Here is a 12739-nt window from a genome sequence, read left to right as displayed (position 1 = left end):
TTTCTTTGGTTCGACAGGCAGATGCTTTACCGACTGAGCCGACCTCGCTTCCGGCCTTCGCTCTCGAGCTTCACTTTCTGAAGAGTGGATCTTAAAATTGGATTGCCATACAGAATAAGTTGATTGTTCATTCATCATGGTATATTCTATGATCTGATGAATCCTGGCAGTGTTCACTCTTCAAAGAATGGTAGAAAGTGATTCCTGCACCACCTCTGTAATGTGTGAAGATCTGGGCCCCGTTTTACAAAGAGTTACGATTGATCCGATCAACCACAACTATGGAAAGCCAGTAAAGATAACTTCCAAAATGCATGTTTATTCAAAAATATTTTCTAGATATGATGCATATTCATCCATTAATTACTTTCTTAAACATTCAGTGTGCTTCTTTTTTGTTCAAAAAGTACATTGTGTATTTTTTCTGTAGAAAAAATATTACACAAAGACATATTCATCTTTTAAAATATTCTTGTATATTAGAGGTCATTTGGACCATGGGCTCACAACGAAATGATTCTTAAGGCCGCTTGTGATGATAACAAACAGAATAACAAACATAAATTGATCGATCTACATGTTCCGATATTACTTTTAGTTGACATTTTCTAGAACACTGGACTACATCTTTCTTTCTTTTTTCAAGAGAACTGCTTTTTGGCTTGATAATTATTGGGAGATTCATATCCGACGTTTTAACGAGCGTCCATATTGACATTATTGATGTCTTCTCTTTGTTGTAAAAAGCTGATCTCCGTGAAGCAAGTTTCATCTGGCACGTAGTTTCAGTGCATCCGGGATGTCGAATCGTGATATTCGATCGGATCCGTACCTGGATGGCATGGTGTCCTCACATCTCGCCTTTTTATTCCGTTTCTAGGTCAATTAAAACCCACACTAAACGTGCCTCGGGCTAGGGAAGGAGAATTACCGATGGCTCTTGCTATGTGAGCCATAACATTAAACATGAATGTATTTACATTTGATCATACGATCATCTAACGGCACAGGCACACCTGTGAAACTGACCCCAGATTGACAGAAGTAACTACGTTAATTTACAATGGTATAACATCGGTCGGTCTGGAGTCGGTTTCACTGATGTGACTGTGTGATATAAGGTCCATTCAAGGCGTCATCCTCATTCCATTTATATTGTATTGAATTTCATCTTGGCTAGAATCGCTGATTATGGAGCGCACCAATCCCACACGCAATCTGGTTAAGAGGAGGGCTTTCTTAGGTGAACTGCTGATTCGTCTATTGCCAATTCGTCCACTCATCGCATGGTCTACCTTTATTTAGTCTGATGCCATTCCATCCAGCATTTCGTCTAACAGCCGTTTGGTCCAATAATCACTTCGTCTAATCACCAGTTCGCCTCTGACAATTCTGTCTCATAATCAGTTGGTCCAGTACCCAGTTTTCTTTTCATTCATTTCACCCATTTAACACTAGTCCAATTAAAGGAAATGACAATTAAACCCTGTGGAGAGTGGACGAACTGATGGTAGACCAAATGATAGTAGACGAGTTGATAAATTGGAATAATGAGCATTACAGCGATTGGAAATCATATTATCTGTACAAAGAAAGTATATTTTAGGGTAATCACCCATAAGCTATCAGCCGTAGATATGAACCTATAGATTTAATCGTTGATTCATTGAATTAACCTCCTAATATATTTAAACGCTCCTAAAAACGTGAAGCTCATTTTTACTGATTTCACGATATCTTTGAAAAGTGGAAGCACTGTCCGTGCCCCTGCAGCATGGTTGGTTAGGGTTCCATCCTAAAGTCTCACCAACGAAACTGACTCTAAACCGATTGAAGGTATACTGTATTTTGAATGGAATTTTATCGGTCGTTTTGGGGTTGGTTTCGTTCCTGTGACTGAACTATATGTCTTTATAGCATCCATTCAGTCTGACTTTTGTGTCTTTGATAAAAAATTTGAGTGACACGACATTTGCTCCTGCGACAATTGCTCCGGTGTTAATATCTCAGAGGGCATAGGGTTAGAGTTAGGAGTGTAATATACTTTTTGGTTCAGAATAATGTAAAGATAAGGATTAGGGTTTATTTAGATTTGGAGGTAAGATTTTATGTTCTGCTTAACGTGCAGATTTTTCGTCGTAGCAGATGTCACCGGAGCAGAAATTATGTCACGGAACCCAAATTTCAAACCAGCACCAAAAAAAAGCTAAATATATCTCTCGGCAAGTATGACTGATTTTTTGTCTCACCTGCATAGCAGAGTGAGACTATAGGCGCCGCTTTTCCGACGGCGACGGCGACGGCGGCGGCGACGACGGCGGCGGCGGCGTCAACACCAAATCTTAACCTGAGGTTAAGTTTTTGAAATGACAGCATAACTTAGAAAGTATATGGACCTAGTTCATGAAACTTGGCCATAAGGTTAATCAAGTATTACTAAACATCCTGCCTGAGTTTCATGTCACATGACCAAGGTCAAAGGTCATTTAGGGTCAATGAACTTAGACCATGTTGGGGGAATCAACATCAAAATCTTAACCTAAGGTTAAGTTTTTGAAATGTCATCATAACTTAGAAAATATATGGACCTAGTTCATGAAACTTATACATAAGGTTAATCAAGTATCACTGAACATCCTGCATGAGTTTCACATCACATGACCAAGGTCAAAGGTCATTTAGGGTCAATGAACTTTGGCCGAATTGGGGGTATCTGTTGAATTACCATCATAACTTTGAAAGTTTATGGATCTGATTCATGAAACTTGGACATAATAGTAATCAAGTATTACTGAACATCCTGTGCAAGTTTCAGGTCACATGATCAAGGTCAAAGGTCATTTAGGGTCAATGAACTTTGGCCAAATTGGGGTATTTGTTGAATTACAGCCATAAATTTGAAAGTGTGTTGGTCTAGTTCATAAAACTTGGACATAATAGTAATCAAGTATCACTGAACATCCTGTGCGAGTTTCAGGTCACATGATCAAGGTCAAAGGTCATGTAAGGTCAAAGAACTTTGGCCACGTTGGGGGTATTTGTTGAATTGCCATCATATCTCTATAAGTGTATTGGTCTAGTTCATAAAACGTGGAAATAAGAGTAACCAAGTATCACTGAACATCTTGTGCGAGTTATAGTAGTTTTCAAAATCAGCACTGCTGCTATATTGAATCGCGTGATGCAGGTGAGACGGCCAGAGGCATTCCACTTGTTAAGAATAATCATCATCGCTCCCACAAGGCATGGTTGAATATTAGATGTATCTATCTGATAATACCATGCTAAACGAGACTCTGTTACATATTTGACTTTTGATAAACACAATGATGGATAGGAAAGGAAAGTCTCGTTTATAGATGGGGAATCGTTGTACCGGTTATCATTAATGCAAAACATTCTGACCGAACGATACTCTTCAAATGGCTCTCAACCCACGTCTTTAATTTTTCACGTCACTCTCTCTTTCTTTCTTCCTATCTCCCTCATTCTCTAATCTCTCTGATTTATTATTATTAAAAAGGATATGATGTAGGCTTACTAAGCTGATGAAATAAAATTATGGTTTGGTAGGAATTCGGATTATTAGTTCACAGAAGTGTTAAAAAAAACCTGATTTTACAGAAAAACAAGATTTTGCAGAAAGCAATAACAGAATCATTATGTAAATTCATAAAACAGGAATTTTTCTGTAATTTAACAGAACAGGTCTGTTTAAAAAGGGGAAAAGTGTGTTTTATTTTAGGAAATTCGTAAGGTTCCATACACCAAATACCAATTTCCTGTAATTTTACATGATATAATGTAAGATTACGCAATCTGGTAAGATTACAGGTGTTCTCGAGACTCTGCTGCATGAACTTCTTTTATTTTAAAGACAAATTTTCTAACATTGTATAATGAATGAGCGAAGCCCCTCCTTAATCAATCATGGCCTTGATTTCACCCTCCATGAAAGAATGATATGCAAGTCAAAAGGTATTTATTGACTTTTGATAGACTTGGAAGGAAGCAGTTTGAAAACAAGACCGCCATGAGAATGTGTTGAACGGGGACATGAATATTATTGAGAGAGGAAGAATCGGTAAACACTCGTGTATTAGAGGGGCATCGTAAACTAAGGCATTGCTTTATAAATGAACTCAAAATTTTATCTAGTGGTTCCAGAAGAGGGAAAACTGTATGAAAATCGATCAGAAATGCATTCTTTCCCACAAAACCACAATGATAGGACTTTTCCCCAAAAGTGGATGAAATTGCCTATTCCATATGCGCGAGTAAGTACAATATCGATGATCGGGATTGTTCGAGAGCCAATTTCCATATTTTGACGGTGCGTAGTCCCTGCCTATTATATATACTGTACATGGAAATGTCACCTACCGTATTGTGCTTGTGTATTTTTTTTTGTTCTTAACCCCCCCCCCCCCCTCCCTCCCTACACCCCATCTCCTAATAGTGATTAATGAATATATTGTAATGTTTAGAAAATATTTTTTTTTCATTATCATTATTAATGCGCGCGATCGCTCTCGAAAAACATTTTTGCAACATTAATATCATAGGGGAAAACCCCACAAACACATGCGCACGCACCCTGGCACACACGTACTCCCACGCACACTTTTTAAACACCTGATTTGTACATGATGTTCCTGTCTTCTGTACACTTCCCACTCACTTATTGGATCTCTCATCAGACAAGGCGGAAATTGAACTTTCTCCTGCGCGCCAAAGCCCTCAATTTTTCCCGCCAAAATTAATGATTCTGTCAATGCCTTGTAAACGGCATGCCAATCTCTATTACTCTTCCTTCAACCAATCGAGTCGGAAAGGCCTTTTATATTCAGACATCCGGAAAGCTACTTTTTGCTATACACGGCTGATTGTTTATCTGAAAAACATTTCTGATGTATCTTCCCTACTCTGTATAACTTAATTGTCTTGCGGTTGGGATAAAAAGCGCGCGTTAATTTTAAAAAGCCGGACTTTGATAAATAAATGCCGTTTCCGCTAGTCTGTTACCTGTTACATCTCAACAAAACGCGCGTCTCGGCCTGTTTGCACTTTGAGAAATCGACGTCCCCTGATAGTAAACTATTTCCTATTTAATTGACCGATGTGGCGTTAAAAATTAAGTGATAGCTTTGTTGATATTAAGGAAATTGCGTTGTAGGAAACTAAAATAAGTAGCCGTTTTGTCATCAAGTGTCATTTAGCTGCAGTTCCGGCTTTTCGAGGGTGCTTCTTTGATTTCATTGGACAAACGCACAGGAGTAACCAGTGCCATTAAAATTCATGCAACATGTAAACAAAAAAATTATTACGTTAATAGCGCCACCGAACCCCCCTCCCCTCCCCACCACCAGCGCTCATAATGTATATCTGGAAGTATGATAAATTGAGAAGTTCCATATTGTTTGCCGGTAGTAATATTTTGTCTTATGGCTTATCCGCTACATTCATTAGTCTTGGGAATAATCTTCCAGACTCTGTTAGACAAAGATTTTCGATCAATCGCTAATTGAATAAAGGAATTTCATTGGGTACTTGTCGGTTTTTAAAAAATCGGTGCATGCAATCGTTTTCCTAATTGGCCACTGACAACTGTAATTGATTTTTACTGTAGAATATGATCCTGCTTGTTCATATCTACGGCTGATAGCATATGGAGGACAAATTATTAAGAATCTTATTCATTCTTCGTCTTTCCCTGTTCGCTTCTCCTTTTCAATCGCTTCCGTTTCGTCATTCGATGTTAACTAGCTTCATACCGTCTTATTTGTATTAATCGCTTTGAGATTGATTTCTCAGTCACTATATTTGCTCATTCTGTTTTATGTTCGTTTTTATATTGTCTTCTTTTTTCTTCGTTCTCATTTCGTATTGCTCTACATGCAGCTGCCCTCTATTATCTTCTTATTTCAATAATCAACCTTTATTTGCCTGTATTCTTTTCGGGCTACGGAATTGTGTTTTTTGCTTGCGGTGTTGCCGAATTGCCAACACAATCATGATCAGCATGATTACACATCCAAGAAAACTGAAAATATAGGTTTCCCCTCTAACATTAAATTTTAATTTTGCCGCGGGGCCTTGCAATTATGTTCGAACACCAACAATTTTGCCAGCGGATCGCTAAGGAGAATTGCATGAAATAAATATGCCATTATAACGACTTGGACATGATGTGAAAGACAAGCCATGAATAAATCATGTTTAGACGTGATTGTCGCGATGGGATTTTGATATCATCGAATGTCGAATATTTGCATTCAAGTTTTCTCGCAATTTAAACAGAGACCAGTATTAAGTTGCTGGAAAGAATGTAGTCGTATGCCATGGGATACTTTTCATTGCCATTGTAATTCAAGGTGCAACTATATTCAGTGTTTCGTCAATATCTATGAATACTTGTTAACCACACAAGTGTTTGTGAATAAATTGTTCCCACATTTTATTTTGGTGAATTGAGAAAGAGAGTTGGTGTATCGTGAACCGCATACTGACGTAAAGGGATTGATAGAACATCATCGAAGTAGGTTCGCCAATGCTATCTTGCTTTCTATTTTGTCTCCATTCGAAGCCTTTGAATGTACTTTTTTATGTATTTGGCTGTAATATGTGGGTTTTATTCAGGGATTAATCTAGATACTAAACTACTCCCATCTCTTACTCTCTATTTATGCAAAAGATCTAATTTAGTCCCTATTCACATAGTAAGGTCCGATCCCTATCGAGTGAACTGTACGTCCTTATAGAGTAAATAATAGCTTCTTCTGGAGTAAACTGTATATTCTTAGACACGTTCACGTCAGAATAGGTAAATTCCACTCCAGAAAGATTCAAATCTCACTCGAAAATGAGTGAGTTCGTCTCACTCCAAGAGGAGTGTGATTACAATGGAGTAGGGACCAGATTAACTCTTTTTTTGCATTTAGAGAGTAATGGTAAATAATGTTTGAAATACTCCTGAAAAATAAGAAATTATCATGAACATTGTCTGGAACATTGTGTCTACAGGGAGTGAATTCATCAATCTGGAAATAGATTAGTGTTGCACTTTACATTGGCATGTTCGGTTTCTCCCAAAAGAAGCATCCTATTGTTCTTAAGATAAATTGTAAATGAATTGTAAAACGAATTCTGGGTCGCTTTTTATATCTGAAGTGTATAGCACTCTTGAGAGAACTTTGTGATATTTGTTAAAAACCTTTCCCGTGATGAAGATACCTGTTGTTTCTGCAGACTGAAGGAATTCAATAGATTAGATTCGATTTCATTACATATTTGTAAGAAAACGGTGGCAGATATCAATCTCAACCCACTGAATAAAGTATTTTTAGTGGCAGGTGCATCAGGGTTAGACACGTGTGTGTGTGTGTGTGGAGTGTAGACCTATGCACGATTCTTCATGGTCAAAATTGCAAACAAAAATGCTTTCAAAGTTCACCTACTTTATAAATCTCCGCATCCTCTACTTTATTTAATTTAGTGTAACCAACTTAATTCCACATTGGGTAAGGTATGTGTGGGTGCGTGTGTGAGTGTGTATGTGTGTGTAGAGAGAGAGAGCTGGAATCACCTTTGCCTGCCCATGTGTGGAGGGGTCTATGCCTAATTCCCGTGGATGCTATTGCTTTGTGAGGAGGATTTCTACTTCAAAACCGAATTGCTTTCAAAGTTCACTTTCTCATTCTCGACGTTCTGTACTCTCATTTAATTTAGGATAACCAACTTAATAATATATGTGGGAATACATGTGTGTATCTATTGTGTAAAAGAAAGAGTCCACGCGTCGAGAATGAGTGGGTGAATAGAATTAAGCCTGATTCTCAATGGCCACTGTTGGTGTTCGAGGAGGATGACTCCTTGCGTTGCTTTCAAAGTTCATTTACTTAATCAATCTCGGCATTCTTTACTTTGATTTAATACAGTGGTAAGCCGTTATGAAATTATTTTTTAAAAAAATCGTTAGAAATATTATCTTCAAAGCATGAAAATAAAAAACTTCAAGAGATGCCGTTAGAAGTTATATCCGACAAAGCATATTTTGCCTTTATCATATAAAGCTCCTTGATCAGTTATTTTACCTTTTAATGATTGTGTTGCAAAGTGGAAAAAATCAGATTACAAGAAATTGTCATCTTCTTTAAAAGTCACCTTTATTAAATTAAAAAGAAAGGGGCTTAAATTTAAATACATGATATCTCTATATTAACATGATTAAAGTCTCTTGGGTTAGTCAGAGTACCAAAGGTAATTGATGCATGTCTTTGAACTTTGTAGAGTTCTAACATCGCTTTGTCCACACCCGTTTCATATACTTTCGTCATTCCACATAGTCTAATCCCACTTTGTCTAGAACCAGTTGGTCTAACCAATTGCCGTTTGGTCCATTTACAATTTTATATAATTTCAAGCTACACCACGTAGGTGCACTGTTAATGAGTCAAACTTTAATTCCAAATATAGCCTGATGAACACGGAATGGAAATTAGACTTTCTGGGCAACTGGGCAATAGGCTAAATAACAATAAAGTATTAGATCTAGGCAAGTGTAGTGTCAGACCAACGGCAATTAGAACAAAATTGTAGACCAAATGGGTTTAGCCTTCTTGGAATTAAACTTTCTGAAAAGTATGCCGATTCTGTGTAGACTGTAGATTCAGTATTGAAGTTGTTTTCGTTAGGCATTCCACCCCTCAACCCTGCTTGGAAACAAGTACCCTGTAGCATCCACCCATGCACGACCGATTAATATTCCCCATTCCTAATTTTGTTATAGAATTTCTCATGTCTCTGGCGTCAGCTTTCTTCTTTATGTGAGCTCATATACTGTAGTCATACACAATGCCGACATTTTGGCATTGAAAGAAGATATGAGATATGTCTTTATGATGTAAACACTCATGGCGAGACGGTAATCCAGGCTTTGGTGTTTATTTGTTGGCATTTTCGGTGTGACATGGAAATTTGGATCACGTGACATAGAATGGAGATTATTGTGCACTATATACGTCATGATCATATCAGAAAGAGAGAACATTCTGCACTTCCTGCCAATCGATGTTTATCGACATGTCAATCATTATTGTGTAATGACCTATGCAGACAAAACTCACCAATGCGTGCGTTCTCTCTCTCTCTTTGTATATAACATATTGTTGATACCTCATGTGATATACCTCTATCAAAATATTAAAGTTTTGGAAAAGCGTGGGTGAGTTTGTTTTTATATTTGTAGTAAATCGTGTTGTCACCTTTTTGATTGACTTTTCAAAGGACTTGCTCTTCAAAGGGCTTGTTCTTCCGCCTCCGTATGTACCAATATACGGGTATTTGGTATTCGGGTATGAAGTGATATCGTGGCAATGACGCTCAGTCACAGCAACGAAAATTACTCCTGACCAACACTCGTAGCTCGACGGCAATCCAGTCTTTGGTGCTTATTTATTGGCATTTCTGTGTGACATGGTAATACTGTAGTAGCGTTGGTCGGTCTGGAGGAGGTCTCGCCGTTGGAACCGTGCATGACATTATAAAGGAGATGTAGAACTACAAATGGAAGTAGACTCAGGCGAATCTGAGCAAAAGGCTGCTCTCAAAAAGAGCTAACCCTGTCCCTAATGACACTCCTTTCGAGACCCGTTGTTTTGGAGTGGGATTTACATCTTTTGAGAGTGCATTATAGCTCTTCTGGAGTGAAAATGTCGACAAATTTACACTGTTCACTCCAGAAGGAGCTATAATGGACTCTTAAGAGATGTAAGTCCCACTCCTTAAAGACCGGTCCCTCGTCTCACGCTGAAAGGAGTGTGATTAGGGAGCAGATTAGCTCTTTTGCATTTAAAGAGTGGGATTTACATCTCTTGAGAGTGCATTAAAGCTCCTTCTGGAGTGAAAATGTCTAAAAATGTACACTGTTTACTCCAGAAGGAGCTATAATGCACTCTCAAAAGATGTATATCCCATTCCAAAATGACTGGTCCCTCGTCTCACTCTGAAAGGAGTGTGATTAGGAACCAGATTAGCTCCTATTACAGAGTGAAATAACTGCTCAGTACTTCCTCAATGGATGTGAATGGCAAGGCAGACAGCTCCTCACTACACAAGCAGAACTAACGTCGTCAGGAAGCGAGAATGGGGTAAAGAAGAAAACATAGAAAGCGTATGACGTACTAGAAACCCTGCAAAGGATTGAAAAATATTTTGTTCACTTTTTGTCGTTTCTGAACATTGCAGAGACAAAAATTAATTGAAATGGAATGGAATACAGAAAATGGGTTTTATAGCATGTATAATTGAAAAAAAAATATGTGAACTAACACACACTTTTTCACAGATTTGAAATGAATCAAGAGCTGCTGTCAATAGTCGCCAGCCGAGGATTGGATTCGTTTTTACTCCTGATGATATGATTTCAAATCTCAAAGGATATAAATTCAAACCAATTAGTTCTAAACTAAAATCCACGAGGTTTAAATCTGTAAATTTAATGTTCGGCTGATTGCTTTTCTTTTGAAATCTTTGACATTTAGAGTGTACTAGGAACGCCACATTATGTTCTTTCTTATAATCAACATTATAAAGTTGCTAGATAATGAGATTATTCGCATTTTATATTTAGAGGATTATTACCCCCCCCCCCAAAAAAAAAGGAACAATGAAACACATGCATTGAACCAAGGCATGCCACAAATGATAATTGTCAAATTCTTATATCAGACTAGTAAGTTAATAAAGTGACTTAACACTATCGTCCGAAACGTGTTATCAGGCGAATCGAAGATCTGATTGCGCATTTCTGAAAAGGAATAATTTGAATTTTTGTGGACCACAAAGTTATTAAAGATATCTGACAGATTTGGGACGCAGACAATTCACAAGCACAGTTGAATGTATTAGTCTTTGCAAGCCAAATCCCAACAGGATTCATCGAGTACCATTTCAAGTGCCTTAAAGTAGGTAATGCTCCTGGCATCAAGAAGGTTTTGATGGAAGAAAATGTGACGGAAGGCAATACATTTTGCGAATATCAAGGAATAGCAGATTATGTACACTGTTAGAACATTTCTACTTTTAAACAAAAACCTGTAGCAGAGTCTCGAGAACACCTTTAATCTTACTGCACAGGCATTTGTGTTAAATTACAGAAAATTGGTTTTGGGTCACCTTACAAATTTATTGTAATAAAACCTTTTCCCCTTTTTTTTAAACAGACCTGTTGTACAAAATTGTAGAAAATTGAAGAAAGTCTTTCCTGTTATAACGATTCACAAAATAATTTGGTTATTTATTTCTGTAAAATCTGTTTTTATATTGTTCTTCTGTAAAATATTCTGTTTTTTCTAACAGTGTACTTTTCAAAGTTCTGTTCCGTGATTTTACATGGGAATATTCACCCTTTGGCGTTCATGTTTGCGAAATCAATGAATGTGAAATCAATTCCATAAAATTTCATTTGATTTTACTTATGTGTTTTCACTATGTAACAAGAAATGTAATTCAATATAAAAGTATGTACCCTTGTACTCTCAGCCATCACTAAATTGCAATATTGGAATTCGTATAACATGTCTTTCAGGGGCTTGCTCTTTTGCGAAGTGAACGCTTTTTTTTTCGCAGAGTGTAGCACATCGCGAGAAGACAGTTACACTGTAAAAAATGAAGTGCTAATTTAGCACTTACAGTGCTTGTATAGTGACTGCACTACGAGTGCTGATTTTCTAGTTTAAATTTTAACTAGAAAATCAGCACTCGTAGTGCAGTCACTATACAAGCACTGCAAGTGCTAAATTAGCACTACATTTTTTACAGTGTATCTCATTAATATCGAACTCTTTGGTATGACCATGGACCTATGAATTCGAGGACATTACCTCTGAAGAAGATGCGTTAAATGATAAAACAATATGCGTGATTATGAATTCATTGTCTTTTAATAACCTGTTCACTCTTTCACGGGTAGTCGGCCTATGTTATATTTCTTTCTTTTCTAGAGTACACATAATACAAGGAGTAAGTGGTAAATGGGTTATGTTTGTTCATTGATTTTTACTAATTTGTAATTGTGTAAGCTCAACGCACAAAGAGTTAGTGAGATGGTGAAGGAACAATTTGATCTTCAAATTTGTAATCCAAACATGTCGTGTTATACGTCGAGCATGAACCAGGTCACGCAACAGACATGGCAGAGATGTTCCAATTAAACCGGAGCACCGCTTCCACGCAATGTCAAATTAAACCAAGATTGTGCCTTTCGATGTCGAGGAAACGTTAATAAACTTGGACACTCCATGCGCTTGAATTTCTTGGCCTTTCCTTGAGAAGTAAAAGATTTTATCGGACGTCCACGGGACGTGCTGACCCATGTCTTATCGATAAGGTACTCCTTGGAAATCTACTGCTAATGTCATAAGGAATGACTGTCCTTGCCTTGGGAGCAGTCTCAGGTATATGTGTAAGCAAATGCCTTTTAAATTTTCAGTGGTTTTTAAGCATGACACGAGGAGAATCATAAGTGTGCATTAAGACTCTAGTTATACCGCTTGATCGGTTGACTTCATACCGTCAACCGTTAACCTGGTGAGTTTTATCACATTGGTTATGGGATGTTGAGTTCTGAAAGCTTGTGTTTCCTTTCGTCATTGTCATGATTGTGGTATCTTGGTGTATGTTTCTTCAGCTGTTCGGGACGTCTTGTCGACGTGTGATCGGTATCGTTCGGTCTTGCATC

This window comes from Lytechinus pictus, chromosome 8 (assembly GCF_037042905.1).
Source record: "Lytechinus pictus isolate F3 Inbred chromosome 8, Lp3.0, whole genome shotgun sequence".
Taxonomy (NCBI): Eukaryota; Metazoa; Echinodermata; class Echinoidea; order Temnopleuroida; family Toxopneustidae; genus Lytechinus; species Lytechinus pictus.
Note: the sequence above shows the minus strand (reverse complement) of the source record.